Here is a 9387-nt window from a genome sequence, read left to right on the forward strand (position 1 = left end):
TGGCCTAGCTCATGGGCTAGCTGGCAGGATGGGAATAATGAGACAGGGACGGAACTGAGCACCAGGGCAGGCTCACCAATGCCACTGGCCACATTACAGCAGGGGGTAGCTGCATGTCCTCACAGCCTTAGGGAACCAGGTGAGACAACTGTAAGGCCTGAGCCAATGAGTACCCTCCCCGCCCCCAGGGATCCTTCCTGCCACACTCAAATAGAGGAACCTAGGACCAGCAGCTGAGCAGGCAGCAGCCAAGAGGAGCCTCCTCCAGCAGCAGGCACCCTCTTGGCATGGGTAGCACAGCAGAAGGGCCTTGAGCTGGAACACAAGGAAGAACGGCACTTCCACATTTCCCTGGGCAGAAAACAAACAGCATTGTAAGTTAGTGATCGACCTGGGACCAGGAGCCATGCAGCCTGCTTGGCCACCAGGCGCTGGGGCTCTGGGCCAGCCATTTAACTTCCACACTCTTCGTCCTAACAGAGGGCTCAGGGCTCTTTGTGCTAGTGGCTGTCACTCCTACTCTCCAAGTGCCTACTCCACAGGAACAAATACCCCTTGGGCTCATGGTTATCACACAGAGGCTAAGGCTGTGAGCAGCGGTGGTTTCTGGGCCAAGGCCACAAAGCCAGGGCTGGCCACTCCCTACTCCCTCCCAGGACAAGCTGGGCTCTCCCAAGCTCCCTCTCAAGAGTAAAAGGTGCAGGCCCCTCCCTACTCTCTTCAGAATTAAGATCACTTTAGCTATACATGACTCATTCAACAAGAGTGGAAATGTTTTCAATAGCTTTGCAATTCCCTGCACTCTGCCTTAAGGACACAACTGTTGGGCCCCATCCCACACGTCCTCCCCAACACATACACGCCCCTGCCAATTACAGGCTATACAGACTGTATGGTGGAAACAGGACAGTTTGACCTACAACCTGACCTCCCTGTTCAAGCTCCCCTCCAAGTCAGAACTGCCTTCAAATGGTGCTGAGCAGTGGCAGAACAGGCTGGCCCACTCCTTGACCTGACTCCATCCAGCAGAGGGGAGTACTGCACAGAGGTATACAGAGCCTCAGCAGGGGAAGGCTTCCCTATTCCAAGCTTGAATGCAAACAGTTTTACATAAGCGATATGAAAAACCACTAATGGTCATTCCAGTATTCCTGTCACTTGCCTGACTGGGAGGAGATTTGCATGCTGGAGGGAAGCCCAGGGGAGTGCAGTTATTTCTAAGGCAAGAAAGCCTCTATGCCTTCCTGTACCTGCTTTCCTTTGGCACACGAAGATTCTCCAAATCAGGAGACCCTGCCCTCCATCCTGATGCCCGAAATACCAAGGCAACTAAAAACAGCCGCTGTGCTGGAGACAGACCAATGAGACTGCATATTCTGGTGTCTCTCACCATCTCTGCCAACCTTATTCTTTGATTTCAGTTGTCTTCTCTTCCCCAGGAACAGGGACAGGGTCCCATCCCTATGCTATTATGTCCTTGCTCAAGCACTCTCCGCTGACATCTTGGCTTTCCTGGGTTTTAAGTCTTGCTCTGTAGCTCAGGCTGATCTCAAACTCCCAATGGTAGGATTATAGCTGTGAGCCTCCACACCCAGCTCTTGTGTGCTCTTTACCCACACCAGCAGTGAGGCCAGAGATAGGTGGAAAGCCAGGCTGGGCCATTCTATGGATCTCTAGAGCAGCAAAATATCCTGCCCACTGCCGGGCACACAGGGCCCTCTGGTCACAAAACTATCCCGTATGTCTGACTTTTCTGCTCTCCAGCCACTGCTCTGTTCTGAGCATGAGGTTAGAGCATTTGTTGCAATACTAAACATCCCAACAACCCAGCACATTTACACGCCTTAGCAGCATCTGGGGACAGTCAAGTGCTCCACACCAGCGCATCCTAGATTCTCAGGAAGAGGCCCAATTTTCCAATACCCTAGTCTCCTAGTTCAGGTCCTCTTCATCATCATCCCTAGCCCACCAATGGACCAGCAGGAACCCTCAGGCCTAGAGCACAGAAAGAGGAAGAGCAAATGGGAACACGGGATTACCAAGCAAGAGTCCGAGGAGCCCCAGGCTCAACCACCTTGGTCTTCCTACTGCTGCTTTTTTTCCTGGCAAATTAAATTTTAACTCAAGGCTTAATGTCACAGGCTTACATTTTAACCAAACCAAATAAAAATGCAAACCCCTAAGTGAACCATGAATGGCCTATGAAATTCTCCATCTTTCCGCCATTTAACACCGAGCACTTAGAAAGCATGCAACACTATACGGAGGAGCAAGACAGACTATCTCTAGTGACAGGCTCGATGAAACAAGGCCTTTGTTCCTCAGATACGCAGTACTGTGCATCTACAAAGAAGGCATGTAAAAGTGGGGGGCACCCAGCAAGAATATCCTCAGGGTCCCCAGGTATAGTCTCTACAAATTATCTCCTAAAACTAACTGCCCGGGCAGTTAGTCCCTAGCAGGCCATCCCTAGACACAAGGTCACCTTCATGTTCCTTCCACACCTAGACAAAAAGATGGCTGTCAGACAGTGTAATGGCTCATGCTTATAATCCCAGCACCTGGAGGCTAGGCAGGAAGATTGCTGCAAGTTCCGGGCCAGCTTGATGTAATGTACCTGTCTTAAAAAAAAAAAAAAAAAAAAAAAGGAAGAGGAGGAGGAGAATACAGAGACAACAACCGTTCTCACAGAATGTTCCAGCAGCAGAGGTCCCAGAGACAGTTCAGTAAGTCCTTTCCCTGAGACAGGCAACTTAAAGGTCCACCACTAAGCCACTCCACTCTGAGACCTAGTTCCACGGCTTTCCAAGACATTCCATAACCTCTCCCTAGGCCTGAGGATGAGTTGTGGTTCTGTGCCCAAGTCTGCAGACAATAATTACAAAGTCAAACGACTTTTCTGGACACAGCCTAAAGATTACAGAAATGTTCTGAACTGCAATTTTCATGTACTTCTGTCACAGGAAAGAACAAAAGTAACTACCAATAAAAAGACTTTCCCATATAAAGGTAAGTGACATTCAAATAAAATTTCACATGGGGAAATGGATCACCGCCATCAGTAGGGCTGTGACTTTCACACTATTAACAATTTGTTCTTGTTCTTTTTAAGGGACACTGATGGTAGGAATGATATCACCAAAGTGCATGACATTGGATTTTACTTTTAAATGCCTGCAATATACTGCAAATGACATCTTTTAAAGCTATTTAAAATTGGAGCTGGACAGTGGTGGCGCACACCTTTAACCCCAGCACTCAGGAGGCAGAGGCAGGTGGAACTCTGTGGGTTCAAGGTCAGCCTGGTCTACAGGGTTGAGTTCCAGGACAACCAGGGCTACACAGAGAAACCCTGTCTTGAAAAAACAAAAAAACAAACAAAAAAAAATTGGGACAAAAAGAATTAGATATGTCCAAACTTTTGAATGTGCCCATGGTTTTTCAAAGCTATAGTATGGGAGCACTTGTGCAAAAAAATATGGGGACACCTCTCTTAAGGAAATTTAACTCACTACGTCAGGTAGGAGTTTCTTCTGGTATTCAGTTAGTCTTTCCTATGCCCAGCTTCGTTCGACTCTCCAGCCTCAGCATCCTGAGTGCTAGGATTACAAGTATGTACCACCATGCCTGGCTTTATACTTATTCTTCCCCCTGATGTTTTGAGGAAGGGTTGGTCTTTACCCGAGGCTAGCCTAGAATTCATTATGTGGCCCAGGCTGACCTCAAATTTTGGGCCATTCTCTGACTCAGCTTCTTGAGCACTGGGATTACCAGTGTGGGCTAACCTGCCCAGCCTTGTCTAATACCAGTGATTTTACTTCCAGTACAGATGCCAAACCCTGCCCTCAAAAATTAATTAATTAATTAGTTAATTAATTAATAGATGGAGGGTCAATGAGATGGCTCAGCAGATAACAAAAGGTACTTGTCATGTGAGCCTGGCAAACTACAGAAAGCAGGAGAGAACCAACACCAAAGCTGTCCTCTGACCCCCACATTTACACAGTTGCATGGTGGCACATACCTTTTACCTAAGCACTGGAGTGGGAAGGCAGAGGCAAGAGGATGCCTGGAACCCACTGGCCAGCCCCCAGGTTCAGTAAGAGACCTTAATTCAAAATTAAGGTAGAGATCAGTAGAGGAAAATACCCAGTATCAGTTTCTGGCCTTTGCACGCGCGCACACACACACACACACACACACACACACACACACACACACACGAACACGCATATATACACCACATACAAACAGCTGATGGACAGCTGCAGGTGTCATGCAGAGGTGGTGTGTGAGTGAGTACCACACTGGAGGCCCAAAATTCAATCCTGGTTGTCAAAAAATTGATGGAAAAATACTCTCTCCTTATTCCAAACCAAAAATCATACTCTGTTGACTGGTTGCACTTCCCTCAAATGATGACTAAGTTGTTGGCAACAGAGAGCTATTTATTATACTTTGGCTTACAACATCTAAGTGACTGCTTAAAATTATGCAGTAAGACTTGTACACAAAGTACAGTGACCACTACACAGAACCAAATGCTTGCCTACCTCAATGTCTCAAGGCCTCTTCATCTTCTAGTTCAAAGTGTGGCTTTTCTTACCCAAGATTCTCCCTTATTTGAAACGGGGGATGTAGTGGCTAACCGAATCACGTGGCTGCAAGTTCAAGAGACACAAACTACAAAAACTCAAGCCAGGGGCTAGCCATGTAGGATCCATCGGCCATGCAGGATCCCGGCATAGAAAGGCACCTTGCCGGCGCCCTGCCCTACCCAACCACCCAGCTGGGCAAATCCTTCCACAGATGTGGGGGTTCAGCTAAAGAACAGGGAAGCCTAGTCTGCACAATGTCTCCCAGGCCTGAAGAGGCAAGGAAGCCAAGCTTAAGGATCAAACAGGTAAAGCAGCTAGCTGGGCAATGTTGGTATACTCCTTCAATCCCAGCACTCAGGAGCAGAGGCAGGTAGATCTCTCTGAGTTCGAGGCCAGCCTGGTCTACATAGTGAGTTCCAAGACAGCCTAAAGAAACCCTGTCTCGAAAAACCAAAAACCAAACAAAAAGTAAAGCACATCCCAGGGAACATGAGGGTTCTGGGTTATACTTGTGGGCAGCCTGGCACCCTCAGACCCCTGTACTTGGAGGTCACACTTAGCAAAAAATAAGGATGCACAAGATAAAGAGAGTGTTAGCCCCCTTTAAAAAAAAAAAAAACTGAGCCAGGTGTGGCAGCTCATGCTGGGAATCCCAACAGTTGTAGGGTAGAGGGAGGAGGATCAGAAATTCAAGGTTAGCCTTGGCTACACAATGAATTCAAGACAAGCAAGAGCTATCTGAGATGCTGTCTCAAAAAAACAACAACAAAATAGGCTGGAGAGCTGACTCAGTGGTTAGAGACTTGTTGCTCTTGCAGAGGACCTGGGTTCAGTTCCCAACACTCTCATGGGTGACTCACAGCCCCTGTAACTCCAGCCCCAGGAGATCCTGTGTAACACCAGGCACACATGTAGTACACATACATATATGCAGACAAAACATTCATACACATAAAAAATTATAAATAAAAACAAACAAACAACAACCACCTCAAGCAGTAGCTGAGCTACAGGCAACTTGGGACTATCCTCTCTCCAGACTCAGGGTTTGTGTCCTTCCCCACAGCTGTCAACAGCCCAGCAAGATACAGTGCTCCCCTGACATGCTGAGGCACTAACACCCACACCCTCCAAGGAAGGCATAAGGCTGGCCACTGCTCTCAAGGAGCCACCAGGGAACAGAAGTGGCCCCTTGAAAAGGAGCAAGAGGAAAGCTAACACACACACACACACACACACACACACACACACACACACACACACACACACAAGTGGGCTATGCCTGCTGAGTCTCCCAGTTCATTTTTTAAATAGGCCCTCGGGCTAGAAAGGTGGCTCAGTGGTTACGACCATGTATTGCTTTTCCTGAGGACCCAAGCTTGATGCTCAGCATCCTTGTCAGCCCATTTACAGCTACCTGGAACTCCAGCTCCAGGGGGAAGTGGGGGCTAACACCTCTGGCCTCTGCAGGCAGCTACACTCTCATGTACATACCCACACAAAGACAAAGACCGACAGACAGACAGACAGACAGACACACACACACACACACACACACACACAAAACTAAATTTTAAAAATTAAAAAGAGTGGTCTCCCTATGTATGCCAGATTAGCCTTAAACTTTCAATCCTGCTGCATTGATCTTTCTAATACTCCAGTGTTTTACTCTTAAAACTACCTCATAGAGCCAGGCATGGCGATACACAACTGTAATTCCAGCCCCTGTCAGGAGGAGGCACCTGGAAGGTAGAGGCAGGAGTATCAGGAGTCCAAGGCTAGTCTCAGCTAGGAGACCCAGTCTTTAAAAAAAAAAAATCCCAAATATAACAAACCCCAGGCACACTCCAGCCTTCACATAAAAGGTGCCTGTCTTGAGCCTGACCAGGTTCCTCAGGCTGGGAACAGGGCTGTCCTTTCCACCAGCATGGAAGAGGCCTCAAGTTTCTCTGAAAGGAGTATCACAGGGCTCAGAACTTGATAGTAGGGGGGGGCACCCGAGGCACATTTTGAAAGTTCCCATTTAAAAAGATCCTTGTTCATTGACTTTGGTGGAGCAGTTACGCTAATGCAAACAAGAGGAGCTTGTCTGGGAGCTGGTGGGGGGAGGTGCTTCAGCTGAGCCCTCTGTAGACTGTGGCTTATGGGGTCTTCCACCCCCACGATGGCTCTTCATGCATGAGGTTGTCCCCACTACTGAACCTTCACTGGACACCAATGAACATTCGTGTCGCCTGGCCTGCAGTCGAGTCTCCTAATGGCATATCACTAAGTGCACCCTTGTCAACATAATTACATTATGTTTTTTAAAAAAAAAAAAAAAAGAAAGAAAGAAAGAAAATCGGGGGAACCACAGGAGGCGAGCATGGAGCAGCATCTTCACCCACCCTTAACAAGAACACAGCTTCTAGCACATTCTGGTTCCACAAATTACAGGCACGGTTCTGCCATGGGTGTTCTCCAGGAGGGCACTAGCAATTTGGGGTTGTCTGCCACCTACAATGATCACCAATCACTCTTCTTCAATGCCAGGCCACAAAGCTGTCAAAAACCACCCCTTGCTGGCCACCCAAAGCTGGGGCACCAGGGTCCTCAGGACAGTGAGAAGGCAGAGGCATCCTAAACCCTACCACCGCCCTTGCTCAACCCTCCCATCTGCCGTCTGGGTAACACAGATGAAATCAATTCAGCATCCCTAAACACCAGCTCAAATACCTTCTGATGCTCCTTTCCTGCATAGGAGACCAGGAGCTGCAGCATCACAGCCCCCCTCCTCCCCTGCAGTTCTGCAGGGCAGACAGAGAAGGGCAAGACCGGTTTATAGCTCCCTCAGCCCTTCCCCCACTCCCTCCCCTCCAATAAGCAAAGTTGGAGGGTGTTAAAAGCGAGCTACCTTGGAGATCACCCAGTCCAATCTCTGATCTGCTTTCACGATGCGACAGGGGCAAAGCTGCAGCACACAGCATCTCTGCAAGGGAAGCCAGTGAATCCTCCACGGCACTGGGTGCTAGCCCTGGGCAGCCTCCCTCCACAGTCCCAGAGGTTGAAGCAGGGATGTCTCCCAAATAAATCACCGCCATGTTTACCTAACATGAATTTCAAACCTTTCAAAGGAACAACTTCTTTTCAGCAGCGGTCACAAAAACAATCGGCATGCACGCTACCAAAGTGGAGGCTTTTCAGATGACCTACTTCCCCCAATCTCTCCCTCAAAGCACTTGACTTCTTCATTATGTCGGGGTCTCTTCCCACCTGGAGCCCACAGCTTCAGGCCATGGTCACTGCCTCTCCCCACTTCTCAGCAGCTTGTGCAAAATCTCTCTGCAAAGCCTTAATCAACTTGCTCTTCTCATGCAGGATTCAGATCGAAGCAGCAAATTAAGGGTGTTCACATTTGTTCCCAGTTCCAGGGACCAGCCATTTGTCACCCTTAATCAGTAAGGCACCCCTCCAGCTTTTTACTTATTTTTTTTTCTCGTAGTAAGAAAGCACAACAGAGAAAAGACAAGACTTCCACCACACCCTACCTGACAGCAGACAGTGGAGCCAGCTGCAGGGAATATGCTTAGAACACACTTCACCGTGCAGGAGGGCGACCCAGGTGTACTGTGGCCCACCCTCTGAGTTTCTGGGCCTACACGGACCACTAGAAACTGCTTCAATGGCTTATCCTGAAAATTCTATTTGCCAGGCACTCGTCTTTGAATACCCTAGTAACAAGGAGCTAGAATCCCTGGTGTGTGGTCAGCTAGGGTACCAGAAAGGGAAACTGAGGCAGAAGTTGAAGCCACACTCCATCAGTATCCCACAGGGAAAGCAAAAAAAAAAAACAAAAAACCCAGACTCCCCAGGAGACCTAGCGCCTCTTCCCACCCATGGTTGGCCCCACCTTTTAGAATTATTACAAATAACTAACCAGCAGGCTGTGCTCCCCAACTTGCACATACCTCCCCTGGAAAAGCCCTCCGCAGGAGTGTGCTCTCTGGGTGCCCATCTATCGCAGCACACCTTGGAGAGGAATGGGTTAAGCTCAAGGGACTTGAGGAAGATGGGTCTCGGGGAGTGGGACGGGGGCTTCTCCAAATCCGAGGCTCTGCACCTGGAGCGTAGTCTTCTCCAGGGACGAGGTGGGCTTCGGGAACTAAAGGTGGCCGCAAAGGGTCAGGCCACCAGCTAGCAGCGCTGCAAGCAATGGATGTTGGGGGACAAGGATAGAGAGCGGTGACCCAGGAGCATTTCAAGGTGGTGGGCCCAGAGCCGATGAACTCCCAGAAGTTAGCAAAGGGTTGGGCAGAGGAGGGTGCGCACCTAGCGCCAGGGGCGAGAGGTGAGCGCTGGGGTGGCCCCGGGCCGGTGCGCTAGGAGGCATACACCGCGGCCGCGGGGCCGAAGATGCGGACGAGCAAGGGCAGGTGCGGGCTGCAGCGCAGCGGCCGGGTGGGGGCAGGGGAAGACGCGGGGTCGGTCGGACCGCCGGTTCGAGGCCCGGGCCGCGCGGAGGGGGCGGGGCGGCAGGTGCGGCCGCTCACCTGTCTCCTCCAGCCGGGGCCGCGGGGCTGGCGGGGCTGGTGGGGCTGGCTGGCGGCTGGGGTGCGGGGCCCCGGGCGCACCGGGGCGGCGGCGGGGCGTCCGGGCGGCGGCTGCGCCCTCGGCGGCGGCCGGCCGGGCGGGTCCGTCAGTCAGCGACTCGGGCACTGAGGGAGCGCTGCGAGGCTGTGGCCAGCGCGCGGGGACAACGCCGCTTTATCAGGTCGGAAACAGCCGCTGCGCGCCGCTTCCGCTGACGCAG

At 50.5% G+C, this 9387-nt stretch overlaps 1 protein-coding gene across 2 annotated transcripts in view; it reads right to left on the minus strand.

The window, feature by feature from the left end:
• Slc45a4 (solute carrier family 45 member 4) overlaps window positions 1-9187 on the minus strand; it is a 74620-nt gene extending 65433 nt beyond the window's left edge. Inside the window, exon 1 of one of the 2 annotated variants that reach the window (XM_036208141.1) lies at window positions 8546-9187. The gene's annotated coding sequence lies outside the window, so the exon portion shown is untranslated. The remainder of the gene's footprint in view (window positions 1-8545) is intronic. The other variant, XM_036208140.1, reaches the window with a different exon arrangement.
• Between the last annotated feature and the right edge of the window lie 200 nt (window positions 9188-9387).

Source organism: Onychomys torridus, chromosome 16 (genome assembly GCF_903995425.1).
Source record: "Onychomys torridus chromosome 16, mOncTor1.1, whole genome shotgun sequence".
In the NCBI taxonomy this organism is placed as follows: Eukaryota; Metazoa; Chordata; class Mammalia; order Rodentia; family Cricetidae; genus Onychomys; species Onychomys torridus.